Below are 20,446 nucleotides of genomic sequence, written 5' to 3'. Positions count from 1 at the left end.
ATATCTATATACAAGTCCTCAGACACCTATATACATAATTACAACATATCTCTGAACACCTAATGTTGTTCACTGTAGATTTTTTGTCTTAATACCCTCCTATTGAGGAGTATATTGCCTTTGAAACAAAACTTACCAACAAACAGACTTATGATAGAGGGTGAAAAACCATACAAGTGGGAGAGACAGGAAAAACCGGAAATATTTTTGTAGAATTTTGAGTACCTTGGCTAGACATTAGAGTGATATGTCCCAAAAGATACCCATAATGATTTTATATGATGTGTATCACATTATCTGATTCGTTTGGGTTATTTGAATATCACAAAAAACCACGTCAGGCAGTTTGCAGTTGACTCAGCGTTTAATTTCAGTATCCTCTTACCTAGATGGACTAGAAATAACGGCTAACGTCATATATTGATGTATGGAGTCAGCTGATTAAAATTCCTGAAAACGGATAAGGAATATTAGACTCTGCACAAAAGGGTTCAAAAATTCATTGCAGTAATCCAACCTTACAGTCAACATTATTTCATCTATTATCTGCTACTACATGTTTTCTCATTATTTTATCGAGCTTATTCTACATAGTTATAAATCCAAATACCTTTCTTGGCAGACGACACGTGCCCAAAAATCGAAGCTGCAATCCTTTCTTGGCAGACGACACGTGCCCAAAAATCGAAGCTGCAATAGACGCTGCAACTTGGGTATCACACTTTACCAGCATCTTCCCCTTTCTTGGCAGACGACACGTGCCCAAAAATCGAAGCTGCAATAGACGCTGCAACTTGGGTATCACACTTTACCAGCATCTTCCAAAAACCAACCTCTGATCAAGAGACGGAAGAGGAGGAAAAAACATTCCTACCATACCCTATAGACATAAATTTCGAAATCTCTGAGATTCTTGTGGCATTGAACTCAACCAAAAAGGGAAAAGCTCCAGGGCCGGACGGAGTCCCGGCAGACTTTTTTAAACACCAAACAGAACTTTGGGCACCGATTTTAACAAGGGTCTGCACTGCAACGGCAAAAATAGGAATTCTGGAGTCATGGACAAGGTCCATCATGGTGCCGATATTTAAAAAAGGTAACCGCATGGACCCTGCCTGCTATCGCCCAATTTCTTTGCTGGACTCACTGGGGAAAATAGCAGGGAGAGTGATCCTAGAAAGACTTCAGGACTGGGCGGAAGAGAGAGGCATCCTATCCGACCTTCAATTCGGATTTAGAAAAGGACTAGGTACTGTGGAACAAGCCCTAAATCTATCGGTAATCCTTGGAAAATATGTGCATGCAAAGAAAGCAAAACTTTACATGACCTACGTAGACTTGTCCGCGGCTTTCGACTGCGTCTCCCATACAAAATTGTGGTCCCTTTTAGCACAGATGGGGGTAGATCCATCACTCCTGAACTTTTTAAGGGAACTCTATTCCAACCCATCCGTAAGAGTCCGCTACGGCACAAAGGGGGAACTGACGGCGTCCTTTAGAGTAGAGCGTGGGGTCAGACAAGGATGTGTCCTGGCACCCTTCCTTTTCTCCCTCTACACCAACAACTTGGAGGTCGAGCTCCTGAAGGGTGCCCGCGATCTTCCACTGGCCAAACATCGCCCGATCCCCGCTCTGCTCTACGCGGACGACGCCGTCCTCCTTGCACAAACCCCCCGTGAACTCCAAAGGTCCCTTAATAGATATTCGCAGTTCATGAGAACCCTTGACCTTCATATAAACGTAAAAAAGACTTTCGTAATGAAGGCTGGGGTTGGGAGGAAACAGCAAAATTCTATCTACCTTGACAGCCAAAAAATAGATTCTACAAATAAATACTGCTATCTGGGAGTCATGATAGATAATAAACTCTCCTGGAAACCAGCAGTAGAAGCCAGAAAACATTGTTTTAAAAGAGCATTAGCCGCATTGGTGTCGTTTACACAAAAATTAGGAAAACGTCCGCCCAGGGAATTGATGACCATATACAAAGCCAAATGTCAATCTACAGCTTTATATTGAGCAGGACTATGGGGCCACACAGATGTTACCTCTCTGCAAATTGCAGAAAACAAGTTTTTCAGATTCCTCTTATCTGCCCCCAAAAGTTCTTCGACTTACGCCTGCCACTTAGAATTGGGGGTGCCATATATCGAAGATCTTGCGAAAATTCAACCACTCCTCCTTTGGCGACGTATCTGGGCTTCAGATAAAAACGACATCACAAAATCAATACTGGCAGATGCAATGTCTCTGGACTACGTTTTAAAAATTAAATGGCTGGCCTATATCCGGACCTTCCTCTCTGACCTTGGAATAGAAAAATATTATTCAAACCCCGAAAAAATTGGAGAACTCTCAAAAAATAATTTAAAAACACGAGCTTTGGACCACCTGGGTAATCTGAGACTACAAATAGAAGCTGGGAAACAGTCGGTGCAGCACGCAATAATGGTCCAATCTACTCTTTTAATGCAGCCCTATTTAAACCTCGACATTGGCACCTTCGACCGATTTCTCCTGATAAGATTCAGACTGAACATATTTCACAAACTGGTAGCTTTTCCAACGCCAAACGTTTGGGACCCAAATCCACTTCCATGTCCATGCGATGGGAAATCAACACAAACCACCCTTCATACTGTTCTGTTCTGCAAATTTTATCAGGAACACCGCAAACTTTGGTTACTAACTCTTTTAAAATCTTGGGGTCTCAGACAATGCCGAGTAGCCATGTTGAGCTTGCAGCTTTTGGATACTGAAGCCACATGTTACCATGTTCTTAACTTTCTGAAATGTATACACGGACACAGGAAAAACCTTTAAATATAACAGTACTGTATAAATCACCGATACTCCTCTTTGCTGTTTTTAAGTAATCTGTAATCATATCGTACCGCAGATTTATTTTTATCTGTACTGCTTTTATGGATCTTTAAAAAATCTGAATAAAGTTTATTATTATAAATCCAATTAGGTAAGGAAAATGACATGATGCGTCATACTTGGCCAGTGGTAAATTCCTCAAATAGATGCCTAGTTAGAATCTAGCATATTTCACAGAATATTTTTTGCAGGGGTTTTCTTACCAAGTAAAAAACGAATCTGTAATGATATTTTCCGTGAGGCGCTGATGGAAAAGAACATCCTTACTGGGAAATTTTGTTTTAAATTTTAAAGAAGATGTATGGTACGCATTAGGTTATATCCAATGATCTTAATCTTTCACTCTATTAATTAGCTTTTATAGCCTCTAAAGTTTTAGAACATATTATATCCTAATAGGATCGCAGATAATAGCCTTCTTACCATATTTAAAAAAGCCAGCAGATTAGTGGTCACGTTTCAAATAGATTGGTAATGGCGCCGCGGATGTTAGCGTCTTTACTGAGGATATCAAAGGAAAAGCGTACGTAATTGTTATTGACCTATATGGATTATATCATAAAGTGTCCTAGACCTACTGCACCTCATGACAAAAAACATTATTTTTACCTGTAGTGTTATCAGTTTAAATAAACCGGCTGCCAAAGGTTCCCGGCGTCTTTGTATCTACACAGAAAAGACGGAAACGGAACTGGCGTCATTAACAGAAAGGATCTACTAACTATAGACGACCTCTTAATGATAATCATTGTTTTTACCTGTTTTAATGTCACGCGGAGTAAACCGGCTGCAAATGGTACCCGGCGTCTTTATTTCTATAGCGGAAACACAGACATGACTCGCATTATTAAAAGGAAGGTATAAAACTAACTTATAGCGCGCTTCTCTAGTACTCGGCTTACCGTGATTTATCCTCGGAAGCGCGGACCGGTGGCAAGGAGATCCCGGCGGTATCTAATTTTTCGGCAAGAATCTAAACCGCAAGCAGGCATTGGTTTAAGTACCGACTACACCCGTTGGTTTAATTGCGATCACGTGCATCTTAAAGGGAAAGCATTTCATTTTTGCCTAGACAGTAATGTAAACCTTTCTATCTATAAAGCCTGTGTTCACATATTATAGGGGGATTGAGTATATGTTTATTTTTAGTATTGAGCATGGTTAAAGGTAACATATTAAACCTATTTATTTACTACAGTATCGCGTTTATCCATGGCAAATCATTGTTTAGACCGTGGGTAAATGTGTTCAGAGAGAAGATCCAATACACCTCTCTCTTTTTTCTTATTTTATCTCCACCATTGTTGTTACGTGTATGGATCTTTTCTAAAATCCGCCACCGAATCTGCGATGGGGAATGGTGAAATTCAGAAAAATGCAAAGCCAAAGGAGCTGCCAATTTTCGTGTTTTAATAGCAGATCTATGTTCAGTAAGTCGGAGTTTCATAGTTCTTGAGGTCTCTCCAACATAACCTAAGTTGCATGGACATAGTAATAGATAAACGATGTTACTAGTATTACATGTCCATAGTTCCTTGGCTTGTATTTTAATTTGATTGAATGTAAAGGTTTCACCTAAGATGATGCCATCACATGATTGGCATGTACCACATCTAGAGGTTCCTTTGATCGCGTTGCCGCCTTCAAATGATTTTTGTATATATGGGATCTTATTATTGGAACCCTCAAAGCGTGATCTCACTACTAGATCTTTCAAGTTTTTATTGCGACGATGCGCAAACATAGGCTTTGATAGTTTATGTTGGGTGGGTTCTACATTTAACAAATGCCAATTTGAATTGATGATTTGTCTGACAGTGGCATTCAAAGGAGAGTGTTTAGTGATACATACTAGTTTTTGTTCTTTTTGGCATTTGTTAGAATTGAGCAAAACATCTCGGTCAAAGTATCGTGCTCGTTTGTATGCATCACGTACTAATCTGTGCGGGTAACCTCGTGCAATAAATTTCTGTTTCATCTGTTCAGATTGAGCATCATAGTCCTTAATATTGGTACAATTTCTACGTACCCTAAGAAACTGAGAGAAGGGTATGCCATCTTTTTGGTTCCTTGGGTGGTAGCTGCTGAAATGGAGCAACGTATTTCTTGCTGTTGGCTTAATATGTAAATCAACCTCAAGTTGATTTGATACGTGTTTTATATGTATATCGAGAAACTCCACCTTAGCTGAGTCTATGTGTGCAGTGAAACGAAGATTGCTATGTGCCAGGTTCAGCCACTCTAAAAACTCTTGCAGAGTCTGTTCCCCATTGGTCCAGATAAAAAAGATATCATCTATAAACCGGTACCAATGGGAAACAGACTCATAGAATGGTGCCATCTCATTATGTATATTCTGGGATTCAAATTTAGCCATGTATATATTGGCTATTGATGGAGCCATTGCTGCCCCCATACTGACGCCTCTCGTCTGTTGGTGCATGTGTTCTCCAAATTGAAACACGTTTTCCTTGAGTACCACTGACAGACATTGTAAAATGAATGGCTTATTGCATGGTATCTGATGTAAATCAATAAACCAACTCGTGGCCTCCATAGCTTCATTTTGAGGGATATTGCTATAGAGGGATTCAACATCCAACGTTACTAAAAGATCCTTATTCTCATTGAAAGGTAGATGTTCAACTTTAGCAATGATCGCCCCCGTATCTTTGATATATGAGGGAGTAAATTGGATGTATGGTCTTAGAATGTTATCAAGATATTTTGACAAGGCTTCCGTAGGGGTGCCAATTGTCGACACAATCGGACGATAAGGGGGTTTTTGCTCATTTTTGTGCATTTTAGGAGTACCATAAATACAGGCTATCTTTTTCTGGGATTTGTTTAAGTACTCATATTCCTTCTTTGTAATTATATCCTTGTTCAAAGCTTGAGTTGTTATTTTATGGATTAGTTTGACTACTCTTTCTGCTGGATTTTTTTTGTGATTTTTTAATAGAATATCGGATCATTGAGCATAGAAAGCATATTTGTTTCATATGCAACTGAATCAATTAAAACAATGCCTCCACCCTTATCACTACTTTTTATCACTACTGATTTGTTATTCTTTAGGTCGTGTAAAGCGGTATGCTCCTCTTTTGAGATATTATATCTCGGTTCGGGGACATACCGAAGAGCTGATGTTAATTTATTGATGACTACCTTTTCAAAAATAGCCATCTCAGGACCTAGCTGGTCTAGGGTTGGGGTTAGGGTGGATGGTAAAAATACGATGTTATAAGTATCTGCTTCTGTCTCTATATTTTCTCTGTTCATGAAGAACTTCTGTAACCTGATCTTTCTAAAGAAGGAGTGTATATCTTGGTGAAGTTCAAACAAATTGGTGTTGGAGTGGGGTACGAATGATAAGCCTTTAGTTAAGATGGAAACATCAAAATCTGAGAGGATATGCTTAGAGAGGTTGAAGATGGGTATTACATCCACTGCCTTTGATATTGTTTGTTCCGAGTCTCCAGAAATTGTTGGGGCTCTATTGGGTATTGATGAGATTGGTAGTGGCCTCTCGATTGGGGCTGAAATCGAACTCGTTGTCGTCCCCGTTTCGCTCCGCGCTGCCCTAAAAAAGGTTGGCGCTGATTTCTATGTCCGTTGCTTGGGTTATATGGGCCCTCATCCTGATAATTGGAATCACCATCTGATTCTGGGTCTGAGGAGTCAGAAAAGGTGTTAATTTTTGGTGGATTATAGTTAGGTCCTCCTTGTTGGTATTCTGCTTTATAAAAGGTATCCCCCAGATATGGGTAAGTTCGCTCAATTGTGTAAAATCTTTTATCCTTTGCAAATTTCTCATTCTTTCTTTTTGAGAGGTATTCAGAGAAGGACAGAATATCCTTTTTTAAAGCTTCCAGTTGTTTTTCTGCCTCCTCAAATGTGGTAGATTTTTTTATTTTGTCCTCTAATTCTTCTATCTCTTTTTTGACTTCTGTAGCCAATTCTTTGGATTTTGCGATGATGAGGATCATAAGATCTCGTGAACACCTGCTCGCTATCATACTCCATTTATGGAGGAATGTTTTTACATCTACGAACAACCCTGGGATGTTCCTAATTCTTAGTCCTAGTGGGATAATACCTGCTTTAAGGTAGTTCAACATGAACTCACCATGGGCTTCTATCCTTATTAGTTTTTTCCGTAAGTTAGATAATTTTCCTAAATCACTATTATTTTGAAAAATAGGGGCCAAACTTTGGTTTTGAGGTACAGGTATGCCTACTAGTGTGGCAAAGTCTTCGTATGAGAAACCAAAGGTTTCCATCTGAGCCATTTTTTGTGAGATAAGAACAGTATAAGGAAGACAAAAAGGAGGAAAAGGAGAATGAAAGCAAAGTTATTACATAAACAGATATTAAGATAATCTCTCTCGCATACAACAGTGAAGTTACAATTACAAACTCTAATATTCAAATTACAAAAAGCGGTATGTAAACAACAGATAGCAGTTAGAGTCCCACACGGAAGGTCCGTGGGTAATATTTTGTGAAGCAAACAAGGACCCCCTGATATGGATCAATTTCCTGAGTCAGGGCAAAACATTTTGTGTGGATATAGTGCTCAGGCAAATCTCTAATAAACACTAGCACATGAACAATGGCATTTGCCAAACAAAAAAATAAAAAGTGATCAAAACAAGTTTTTGCACCTTGGATACATTTTAATTAATTATTATAAAACATTATTCAATTATAAAAATTTGGTACATTCATATACATGCATGATAAAGTGTTTCAGCATTATAACATATGCATAAGTTCAGACATTTATCAAATACATTTACAATACAATTAAAAGATGGTTTCCTGTCTACACGTTTCGACACAGGTGTGTCTTCCTCAGGACTGTACCATCGTATTTCTGTAAAACATATTAAAAATATTTACAAATCTATGTATTACAGTGCAAAAAACCGTTTCTGATTTAAGTTATGTTATTACATATACAAAGCTAGTGTTTCTCAATTCACATATTTGATAATACCGCTACGTACTGATGTATGAGTTTGCCAAAGAGAAAAAGAAAACATCATTTGTACATATATACATATATCTATATACAAGTCCTCAGACACCTATATACATAATTACAACATATCTCTGAACACCTAATGTTGTTCACTGTAGATTTTTTGTCTTAATACCCTCCTATTGAGGAGTAGATTGCCTTTGAAACAAAACTTACCAACAAACAGACTTATGATAGAGGGTGAAAAACCATACAAGTGGGGGAGACAGGAAAAACAGGAAATATTTGTGTAGAATTTTGAGTACCTTGGCTAGACATTAGAGTGATATGTCCCAAAAGATACCCATAATGATTTTATATGATGTGTATCACATTATCTGATTTGTTTGGGTTATTTGAATATTACAAAAAAACACGTCAGGCAGTTTGCAGTTGACTCAGCGTTTTATTTCAGTATCCGCTTACCTAGATGGACTAGAAATAACGGCTAACGTCATATATTGATGTATGGAGTCAGCTGATTAAAATTCCTGAAAACGGATAAGGAATATTAGACTCTGCACAAAAGGGTTCAAAAATTCATTGCAGTAATCCAACCTTACAGTCAACATTATTTCATCTATTATCTGCTACTGCATGTTTTCTCATTATTTTATCGAGCTTATTCTACATAGTTATAAATCCAATTAAGTAAGGAAAATGACATGCAACTTAGGTTATGTTGGAGAGACCTCAAGAACTATGAAACTCCGACTTACTGAACATAGATCTGCTATTAAAACACGAAAATTGGCAGCTCCTTTGGCTTTGCATTTTTCTGAATTTCACCATTCCCCATCGCAGATTTGGTGGCGTTAGCGGATTATTTCTAGTCCACTTATATGGTTTTTCACCCTCTATCATAAGTCTGTTTGTTGGTAAGTTTTGTTTCAAAGGCAATATACTCCTCAATAGGAGGGTATTAAGACAAAAAATCTACAGTAAACAACATTAGGTGTTCAGAGATATGTTGTAATTATGTATATAGGTGTCTGAGGACTTGTATATAGATATATGTATATATGTAGAAATGATGTTTTCTTTTTCTCTTTGGCAAACTCATACATCAGTACGTAGCGGTATTATCAAATATGTGAATTGAGAAACACTAGCTTTGTATATGTAATAACATAACTTAAATCAGAAACGGTTTTTTGCACTGTAATACATAGATTTGTAAATATTTTTAATATGTTTTACAGAAATACGATGGTACAGTCCTGAGGAAGACACACCTGTGTCGAAACACGTAGACAGGAAACCATCTTTTAATTGTATTGTAAATGTATTTGATAAATGTCTGAACTTATGCATATGTTATAATGCTGAAACACTTTATCATTCATGTATATGAATGTACCAAATTTTTATAATTGAATAATGTTTTATAATAATTAATTAAAATGTATCCAAGGTGCAAAAACTTGTTTTGATCACTTTTTATTTTTTTGTTTGGCAAATGCCATTGTTCATGTGCTAGTGTTTATTAGAGATTTGCCTGAGTACTATATTCACACAACCCATATTAGGGTCATGACCTATTGTATGTGAACCCTGGTTACACCCACCAATCTTTACAATTACCTAAAATAAAATTAAAACTTCTAAAAATTATTAATACATTCATAATACTTAAATTACTTCCCACCCTAATCCCCTATAAATCCACAACCCGCTATGGAACTAAACCACAAAATGTACTTAAAATAAAATTAATAACTTCTAAAAATGTAATACATTTATTAAAAGACAAATGCAATACGAAGACAAAAAAATAGAACACATACATTTAAAATACATTCTAAAATACATAACACTAACAAAAAACTATATTTTTAGCAACAATATTTTTGCAAACGCTATTAATGACTTTGATATTTTTTTAATTATAATAGTAACTTAGATATTGTTAAAAACAATATGAGGGCGTGGCTTGCAGCCAATGGTGACGGACGTGAGCTGAGGAGCTCGGACCGCCGCTTCCCTGTGCACAAGTATCCTGACCCCCAGACATGGTGGGGGAGCCAGAATCTGCAGAGTGCAGCACCGGAAATTGGGTGCTTCCGACGGCGGAGCCCTGGAATGGCTCTGAGGTGGTGACTGCGGAGAAATTCTAGAGCTCCTGTCCGGGCGGACCCTGGCACAAAATGGCGGTTGGCTCATGATTCCAGCTGCCGCTGCTGCCCGGCGGATTGCACGGACGTTCTGATGATGACGGAGAAGGCTGTACCGGGTGGTGGAGCCCAATGGTGTGCAGCAGAGTTGGGGGCAGAGCGAAGGCTGTCATGCTGACCAGTGCGCCCAATTCCGGTGACCGGCTGCTGTGTTTTTGAGGCTGGCGATAACATGGCGGCCGCATCACCCGCGCCCTGAAGCGCCTTCCGTGACATCGAGGAGACCAACTGTGGCGGTTCTCCACTGGCCCCATTGGGGTCCCTGAAGTCTTGTGCGTCTTGGAGGGTGCTGGCCCATGCTGGGGAACCTCCGGGCCGATATACTGCTGTGAGGAGGATCTGGTAGCACTGACTTTAAGATGGCGCCCACCTGGAGGCCAACTCGTCCACTCCTCTAATGTCAACCTGATTAACGCACTATGTCCTGCAGCAATCTGGCCCGGTGAGAAGAATTGATCTAGGGCGCCTTGGTGGGAGTGCACTCAGCAAGGGTGAGAAGTGATCTGGGTACCGGCGCTGCCAGAATTGACTCTGGTGAGCTTTCCTTCAGCTAGTGGTGAGAGAGTGTGGGTGCATGAGGTGGCTGGTGCGGCTTGGCCCGGTCAGAAGACAGGGGATCGCCCCCATTTCCTGCAAAGTGCCTCAAGAGGTAAGCACGCCCGCGGGGCCCTGGGGACTGAGGCTGCGGTGGGGAGCCTGTACAGAGTGACACCTGAACTGGCAGGAGTGCATTCGAGTTGGTGCCAGTGTCCTGTATGTCCTAGCAGAGGTTCAAACGGAGGGTCGGTAGTGGCAAACAGGACCTACCCCACCGGAGGTGATTTAGCAGACTGAAAACTGACCGAGCCCACCAACTGACAAATAGGGCCAACGAAAGCGCAGGGACACCTGGGCTAGCAGGGGGACAGTGGAGTGTGGACTGCGCCCGGTCCTCCTATTGGAGAACAGAGAACCCTGCACTATAGATAATCTTCCTGCTTACCAGCGCATGGAGGAGAAGGAGCCAGTGCTTGATACATTGTGGACAGGCGGGACAGTGGTGCGCCTGATGTAAAGCAGTCCCTTTCTGGGCTGGAGCGGGGGCAACTTCTGCACTGCCGGAGCAGACCAATAACTGGTTGCCCCCACCACTAGGCGGCGACTCCTTTGACTTTCGGTATCTGAAAGAGACACGTTAGTGATAGATTTCTTACCTTAGAATATCCCTAGGTGTCAGACTGGATCCGGAAATTTTTGCGTAGCAATACCCCTGCGCGTCGATAGGCGTCGTCTGCAGCTCCGCGTCCGTCGTTGGCGTCGTTAGCGCCGGAATGATGTCCTCGGAGTACTTAGACGCCGCCCATGCGCGCTGACGTCAGTTCTTCTTTTTTCTGCGCCAGCTAGCGCAGATCCGGAGAAGCTCTACCCCTAGTCATTTTTTGACTAAACTTTTGATCTTTTTGATAATTCTTTTTCTTCGAGTCTTCGACTCTATCGGTGCCGGTAGGGATGCTCGGGTTCAAACCCTGCTCGAAGTGCGACCGACTGATGTCGGTGACGGACCCCCATCGCCGGTGCCTGAAGTGCTTAGGCTTCGATCCCGACGACCGCACCTGCTCCAGGTCCCACTGGAGGTCGAGGGACAGGTCGCGGGGGCGGAGTCATCGCAGCTCCGGGAGTGGACACCGGTCGTCGGGATCCAAGTCCTCAGGTAAGAGGCATGAGAGGTCGGAGAGACGTCATCGTTCCTCCGACCCACCCCGACGCTCGCACGATGCGGCCGGGGGCTCAGGCGACACCGCCCACGCGGCTCCGTGGGAGTCGCAAGCGTCGCCGCCTGCCCCACACCTTCAGATCCCTGGGCACAGCGCGATGCCGGAGGAGATCGCGCAGTACCTCATGGCCATTAGGTCCCTCCCTCCTCAGTCGGGTTCCGTGGCGCCTCCGGGCCCAACGGTCCCGACTGGAGGTCCTAGTGGGTCGGGTGCTTCGGCCCCGACACCGTCGGGTGCTTCAGCCCGGCGCCGCCGGCGACTTCGGTCCCGGCGCCGCAGGACCTCACTGGATCCTATCGACCTCACGACCTCTCCGGCACCGGCCTCACGGGTGTCGCCCCTGGCCCCAACTCTGGACGCCGTCCCCAATGTTTCCTGCGGTCCGACTCTGGCACCGGAACGGCGCCGCTGGGCGCCGATTCCGTCGGCCTTTGGGGATTTTTATCTCCATGAGGAGGCCCTGTCTACTAATCCTGTTTTACAGGACACAGGTGACGAGGAAGATTGGGAGAGATCCGAGGACCCTCTGGCACGGGAGTGCCAGTCTCAACAGGACTGGACATACGAGCTTGGGGAGGCCAGTGGTATTGACACATCGCCAGACACTGGATTTGTCTCCCCTCCGACTGTGGCTTCGGAGGAGGGGTCTAGATATAGCGTAGTGTTGACGAATGCAGCCAAGGCCTTAAATCTTGAGCTCCCCGTCGCGGCCGTGAGGACTAACCTCTTCACCGAGGTCCTCAAACCGCAGTCAAGCTCCAGCGAGCCTCTGCTGCCGTTCAATGAGGCCTTGTGTGACGTTCTTGGGGGCACTTGGTCCAAGCCCGCCACAGGTCCGCCTGTGGATAGGAACGTGGTCAGACGATACTGCCCGGCCCCGGGTGACCAATGCTTTTTGTCCACCCACCCCACCCCCGAGAGCCTGGTTATCCAGGCCTCAAATTCCCAGACCGCATTCCCATCGGCCCCAGACCATGCGCTGGAACGTTTTAAGGACTCCAGGGCTACGGCCAAGTCCTTGGGCCTCTCGGCCCCACACCAGCAATCGGGTGCCTTTTGCTCCTTTCGTGGCCACGGAAGGGGCACCCCCACACGTGCTGCCAGCCACGCGCCGCAGAATTTTCAACAGTGCGGTGGCGGCCGTGGAAACCGCCGTGGTGGCGGTCGGGGACAACGGCGAGGCCAGTCCACACCTCCCTCCACAGCACCCGCCTCAAAACCTTCCTAGTCCGAGTTTTCAGGCCCATGTGACGCCTATGGGAGGCAGGGTTCGCCATCACCTCTCCCACTGGCGCCTTATCACACCGGACAGGTGGGTGCTGCAGATCGTCCAAAGGGGCTACTCCCTCCCCTTCGAGGCGAGCCCTCCATCCATGCCACTGCAATGCCACCCCGTGTCGGGGGATAACTTGCAACTTCTGCAAGAGGAAGTCACGGCCCACTTGGCCAAGGGGGCCATTGAGCGCGTTCCTGGGCCAGAAGTAGGGTGTGGATGTTACTCCCACTACTTTCTGGTACCCAAGAAGGGCAAAGGGGGCCTACCCCCTATCTTGGACATGCGGAACGTCAACGGCTTCCTCCGGAAGGAGAAGTTCAAGAAGCTGACTTTGGCTCAGGTCCTAGCTGCCCTGGACCCAGAAGACTGGCTGGTAGCGTTGGACTTGCAGGACGCTTATTTCCACATCCCCGTCCTGCCGGCCCACCGGCGTTACCTGCGGTTCACGGTAGGCCAAGAGCACTTTCAGTTTACCGTGCTCCCCTTCGGCTTTACCAGCACCCCACGGGTGTTCACGAAGGCGATGGCGGTGGTCGCAGCTCATCTGCGCAGGTTAGGGGTATCAGTCTTACCCTACCTAGACGACTGGTTGTTGAAGGCGGGCTCGCCCCAGACAGTCGTCAGCCACCTCTAGACTACGGCCGACCTCCTGCATTTGCTGGGGTTCTCCATCAATGTGCCGAAGTCGCACCTGTGTCCCTCTCAGAAGCTCCTCTTCATCGGAGCGGTTCTCGACTCGGCGCAGTTTCGGGTTTACCCACCCGAACAGCGGGTTCGGGATATACAGGCTCTGATTCCCATCTTTCAGCCTTTATCCCGAGTCTCGGTCAGGTTGACGCTGCGGCTTCTGGGGCTGATGCCCTCCTGCATCCTTCTGGTGCATCACGGATGCGGGCTCTGCAATGGGACCTGAAGTTTCAGTGGGCCCAGCATCAGGGCAACCTGTCCAACCATGTCTTGATCTCGGAGGGCACTGTGAGACAACTGCAGTGGTGGCTCACGGACCGCGATTGGGTCAATGGCAGATCCCTCTCCCTACCCCACCCGGAGCACATGGTTGTGACGGACGCGTCCCTCCAGGGCTGGGGAGGCCACATGGGAGAGGCAGAGATCAGAGGCCTCTGGTCTCCGGTGGAGTCCCGGCTCCACATCAACCTTTTGGAGCTGCGGGTGATTCATCTAGCACTGAAGGCATTCCTCCCCTCTGTCCGGGGGAGTGTAGTGCAGGTGTTCACGGACAACACTACCGCCATGTGGTACTGCAACAAACAGGGCGGGGTGGGGTCGTGGACCCTTTGCCAGGAGGCTCTGCGTCTCTGGCAGTGGCTGGAACGTCAGGGCGTGACCCTGGTGGTTCAACACCTGGCAGGCTCTCTGAATGCCAGGGCGAACAAACTCAGCCGTCGGTGCATGATGGATCACGAATGGCGTCTGAACTCAGACGTGACGCAAGGCCTCTTTCAGCAATGGGGAGAGCCTTGGTTAGATCTATTCGCCACAGAAGAGAACGCGCAATGTCCTCTGTTCTGCACATTGGAATTTCCAAGGCGACACTCGCTCTGAGACGCTTTTCATCACGAGTGGAGTTGCCGTCTATTGTACGCTTTTCCGCCTATACCACTTCTGCCCAGAGTGCTGAAGAAGATCAGGTGCGACCGGGCCCAGGTTATCCTTGTGGCTCCGGACTGGGCACAAAGATACTGGTATCCCGAGCTACTCAGCATGTCAGTCGATCCCCCAATTCGTCTGCCTCTTCGGGAGGACCTTCTGTCGCAGCAGCAGAGGACGGTCCTGCACCCGAACCTGTCCAGGCTCCACCTACAAGCTTGGAGATTGAGTGGCGGCAGTTGAGGCCATTTGACTTGCCTCCCGAAGTCTGTAATATCAATCTGGCAGCCAGGCGTCCCTCCACAAAGTCGGTATACGCCTGCAGGTGGAACAAATTTGTGGCATGGTGCACAGCAAAGGCTGTGGACCATCTCTCTGCCCCCCTTTCTGAAGTTCTACTCTTCCTTCTTTCCCTTGACCAGCAGGGCTCTGCTCTGGGCACTCTTAAGGGGTACCTTTCTGCTCTTTCCGCCTTCTTATGGCTTCCTGATCAGCCTTCCTTATTCAAGTCCCCCATTGTAAATAGATTTCTGAAGGGCATCACACACATGTTCCCTCCTGTTCCCTTCGTGATGCCCCAGTGGGACTTGAATCTTGTACTCACTTATCTAATGTGTGCTCCCTTTGAGCCGCTCCATAACTGTCCTCTCCGTCTTCTCACCCTGAAGACTGCTTTCCTGGTTGCCATCACCTCTGCCAGGAGAGTGAGTGAGCTCTAGGCTATTTCTTCTACTCCACCTTTCCTCTCTGTTCATCCGGACAAGGTGGTGTTGCGTACACGACCTTCCTTTCTGCCCAAGGTTATCACGGCCTTCCACATCGGGCAGTCCATTACTTTGCCCACCTTCTTTCCGCCTCCGCATCCCTCGAAAGAGGAAGAGAGGCTCCACCGTCTGGACCCAAAACGTGCGCTCTCTTATTACCTAGATCGCACACGCCAGTTCGGGGTGGATGACCAACACTTTGTTGGTTGCGTGGGAGCGAAGAAGGGAAAGGCAGTACACAAGAGGACCATTTCGCGTTGGATCATCTTGTGTATTCAGGCATGTTACTCCATGGCCAAAAAGGAGCCCCCTGTTGGATTACGGGCTCATTCCACTCGAGCCACGGCAACAACAACTGCCTTGGGCCGAGGAGTCCCCTTACAGGATATTTGCCAGGCAGCTACATGGGCCTCGCTGCACACGTTCGCAAGACACTACTGCCTGGACAGTCAAGTCCGGAGGGATGGCTTCTTTGGCCGTTCCGTCCTCCAGGACTTTCTGGTGTGATATTGGTTCACAGACCCACCACCGGGGTTGGTATTGCTGGGGTATCTATTCAAAGGTAAGGAATCTATCACTAACGTGTCTCTTTCAGATGCACAAGTTACTAGTTGTGTAACAATATATCTGTAAGAGACATTAGTTAGTGATAGATTCCTTACCGACCCACCCATCCTCCCCGTTCTGCGAACCGATATCTAGGGTTAAGGTCATCCCCTTTCAGGGCCCTAGTTTCATGGCACCAGTGTTGGTTCTATCATGGCTCTGCGTATCTGGCGCCGAAAAGCTGTGTTTCAGAACTGAAGTCAGCGCGCATGGGCGGCGTCTAAGTACTCCGACGATGTCATTCCGGCGCTAACGACGCCAACGACAGACGCGGAGCCGCAGATGGCGCCTACCGACGCGCAGGGGTATTGCTACGCAAAAATTTCCAGGACCAGTCTGACGCCTGGGGGATAGTTAGGCAAGAAAATATCTACTTTCTAAAAGTGGTATTTTCAAACACAGAGTGTTAAAACCAACTTCACTAAAAGATGTATTTTATCATTCTGAGTTCAGGCATACTAAACTCAAAGTTCTACCTCGTTCCCTGAGTCAGTTAGGATTATAAGATGTTTTAATCAAACTACCCATTCTGGCCTATGGGTAACAGGTAGCCTTGCAATAGTGAAAAACGTAATTGGCTGTAATTCGCTATCAGGACATGCCACACACATCCGGGCATGCCCTACCTTTTACATACAATGTACCCTGCCCTTGGGCCTACCTTCGGGGTGACTAATTTATAGAAAAGGGAAGGTTTAGGGACTGGCAAGAGGGTGCACTTGCCTAGTCAATATGGCAGTACCAGTCTGCACACAGGCTCTGCAATGGCAAACCTCAGACACATATTACAATCTGCTCTGGTGGGTGGCACAATCACTGCTGCAAGTCCACCAGCAGCATATGATTTATAAACCCTGGGCACACACAGTGCACTGGACTAGGGTCTGCCAAGTAAACCAAATAAACCAATCATGGAGTCACTAATCCATACATCAATTTACAATAGGGAGAGCATATGCACTTTAGCACTGATCAGCAGTGGTAAAGTTCCCAGTCATAAAACCAACAAAAACAGGTCAGCCAAAATACAGGAGGAAGGCAAAAAGTTCAGGGATGACCCTGCAAAAAGGGCCAAGTCCAACTGTAAGGGTTGGTAAATTACCCCGGGGACCTGGGCGTGGTTGAATACTGGGCTGGACAAGGAAGTAACTCATGTGTGTGTCCCTGTTGTTGTGTCAGCGCCACCCGGACCGCATTCCGAGAAGTGTGGAGAAGTGTGGCTCACTGGTTAGAGCAGGCAGACCCTAAAGCAGAGGTCAGACCCGGGACCAGGGTTCAATTCCCAACGCGGCAGGGTCTTGAGCTCAAATGTCCAAGGACTCGATAATTCTCGCTGCGGTGCCTGACCTAATCATGGGTTCACACTCTGCAACTCTGGGCATTAAGCTTGCTTAATCTCCACAACGGCCCCCCCCGCGGCGGGATGCCTGGCTTTCACCTTGGGGATGCCCTGTAGGGGCTATCTCACAGGGAAAAACCAGGACGGGTTCCCAAGGCAAGCGCGGAGATACCCCTTCGGGGGTCGATTCTGGTGCTATATAAGAATATAATAATAATAATAATAATAATAATTCCGCAATGTGTCACCCTGTGACCCCTATTCTACAATATGAGCCACATGGACGAAAGAGGAATCCAGTGAGCCTACATTTATCCATACTTCCACACTTAAAAGACCATAGACATGACACATATGTGTGATTATGAATGTTTATTGCACATTCAGTGGAGTGTTGCATCTGGAGTGGTACAGGGCCATGCAGGGCCATGCAAACCCCACATGATGATGTTGGCCCATAGAGGGCCAGCCAGAGTCCTTCAGGGAATGACAAGTCCAGAGGAAGAGTTCAGTCCATAGTCAGATTTCTGTGTCATTGGCGATCAAACACCATATGGCAGTCCATGTCGAGGTCCAAGGTTAATGTCGCAGAGTGCATCGGGGGACAGTGCAAGGTGATGATGCAGAGGGCAGAACCAAGCTGAAGCCGGCCATATGGTGGAGATGCATACTACTGCGTCCTTCTTACCACAAGGGCAGATTCATCCGCATCTTCGTCCTTTGCTGTTTCATGTGCCTCACGTGGGGGTGGTGGTATTTTGACTCCAGCACTGTGTGGCAGTTACATATCAGTGTCCGGAGGTGGAAGGTCTGCCACACTGTGTGGCACTGACACTTCAGGGGCGGAGATGTGGATGTAGTGGTAGCAGTAGCATGCAACCGCGTCAGGCCTTGTGGCAGCAGTGCCATGAGGATGGTCTTGAGGTCATTGAGAAACCCAGCTACCACTCACTGGTGTGCAGCCCTGGCAGCCGCTTGTTCCACATTTGCCCGCTCCATGGTCTCAATTAACCTCCGCATCTTTCCCAACTCCTGTGTGACATCCGTAGAGCCACTCTGACTGGACAGTTGTTATCTTTTCTGAGTCAGGGCTCCAGTGATGTCAACCATGGTCCATTGGAGAGCTTGTAATGGACTGTGGGTGTCCGTTAGGGACCGTGAGTGGTCCCTGTTGGGACTTAGACACCCACGTATGGCATCTAGTTTGTCTGCCATGCGGTTGAAGCCCACCGCACCTGTTCAGCCAGATTCTCCTGGCACCCCAACACACAGCATTGGAAGGCCATGTGTTCTTCGTGGGGGTCCTGGGAGGCAGCAGTGGTGGTGGGTGTTGCCTGCTGTGTGGTCTGTGAAGGGGGTGGGGAGTCCTCATAGCTGCTGGGCTGCCCAGCTCCTGGAAGTGGGCTGAGTAGGCTGTCCATGAGCTGTTGGAGGGAATAAGAGTCGAAGCTGTGGTGGTCCTCTTCGTCGTCAGAGAAGAGAGGGTCGGCATCTCTGTAGGAGGTGTTAATTCTCCCTCTGCAATGTGAAGGGGAGATGCATTTTAACAATGTGTCCACATGTATGTTGTTGCATTGTACATATTTTCATAGAGACAGAACAACTGGGTACATTGAGGTGGCTGTTTGGGAGGAGCTGCCTATTTGATGTGGGACATTGGACATTTCGACAACAGACGTGTTTGTGTTTGTACATTATGAACTCACATTTCCCTGCAATGCCAAACGTGATTGTCCAGTGTCTGCTCCCAAGCAGCACCAGTTGTGTCCTGTGTTCTGTCGTAGGTATTTTGTGGTTTGTACAACATTGTTGTCAGTGTGTGCTCTGCATGTTATGTGTGTGTGCTGCATTTTGGGGGAGTCGCCCCTGCAGCTCTGATTTTGCTGCCCCTTATCCCGTTCATGCGGTGTGCCTTTGAATTCTGTGCTTGTACAGTGCTGACATGTAGCATACTTGGGTACATTGGTCTCTTGGTGGGAGCTGGTGGTCCAGGGCATGGGTTGTCCGCAGATGTGCTCTACTTCATTGTGCATGTGTGCCATTTTGCCCATCTCCTCCTGTCCCCCCAGTGCCTGGTCGTTACTTACCCTGGTGCTGTTGTGTCCGGTCATGTTGAGCAGTGTCCTGTCCCCCGACTCCTGCCACCGTCTCCCCACTGATGACTGTGGACACCATTTCCTCCATCTTGTCCAGCTCCTCCTGTGGCACAGGACTCCCACCTCCAGTCTGCATTGCTGCCTTCTAGTTGCTGGCGAGTTTCAGCTTGGTTTTGCGCTTGACATCATTCCAGCACCTCTTGCCCTCTACCATTATCCTCTTTAGGGCTCCGAATACATGCACCTTGTCCACGATGGACTGCCATAGTCCATTTTTTGTTGCCAGTGACAGTGGAGGTGACAAACAGTTGTTGATGGTGTTCTAGCACGTCCGTTATCATGATCCTGTTTTCCTGCGGACTGAACCGCTTCTTCCTACTCTTCTTCTAATTGGCCTTCCCTGACCCCGAGGTCCCAGGCTGGTCCTCCAGGGGGCTTGTGGGTTTCTGGTTCTCCTCCATACTTGCTCTGGTAGCCTCCATTGTGCTTCGCTGTTGTTTGTCATTTGTTTGTCTGTTTCTTTCTACTTTTATGTTGATTGTTCCCGCTTGACATGTATGAATTGCAGGACTGTTGCTGATTTTTGTATCGCCATTGACCTCATCGCAACATTTTTGTGGCATTGATTTTAACGCAGTTATTTGACGCCTTATCTGGAGACTATTGCATGGTACCGCCTGGTTGTGAATACTTGGTTATCACAGCTTAATTTTCCCACGATAGACTGCAATGTTATGTGTTGCGTTAAGTTACTTTTGCGATGATTATCACACGTTCTTGAGAATATCCCCCATACTTGCTTTGCTAAATTTAGGAACAATCCTCCCTTCTTCTGGGTTATCAAGAGTTTTTTTGACTGAATAACTGCATAGGTTTGAAGGCATAGTTCTATTAAAACATCAAGATGATTTTAGAGTTCA

This window comes from Lissotriton vulgaris, chromosome 8, assembly GCF_964263255.1.
Source record: "Lissotriton vulgaris chromosome 8, aLisVul1.2, whole genome shotgun sequence".
Classification (NCBI taxonomy): Eukaryota; Metazoa; Chordata; class Amphibia; order Caudata; family Salamandridae; genus Lissotriton; species Lissotriton vulgaris.
This window is presented reverse-complemented; position numbering follows the sequence as displayed.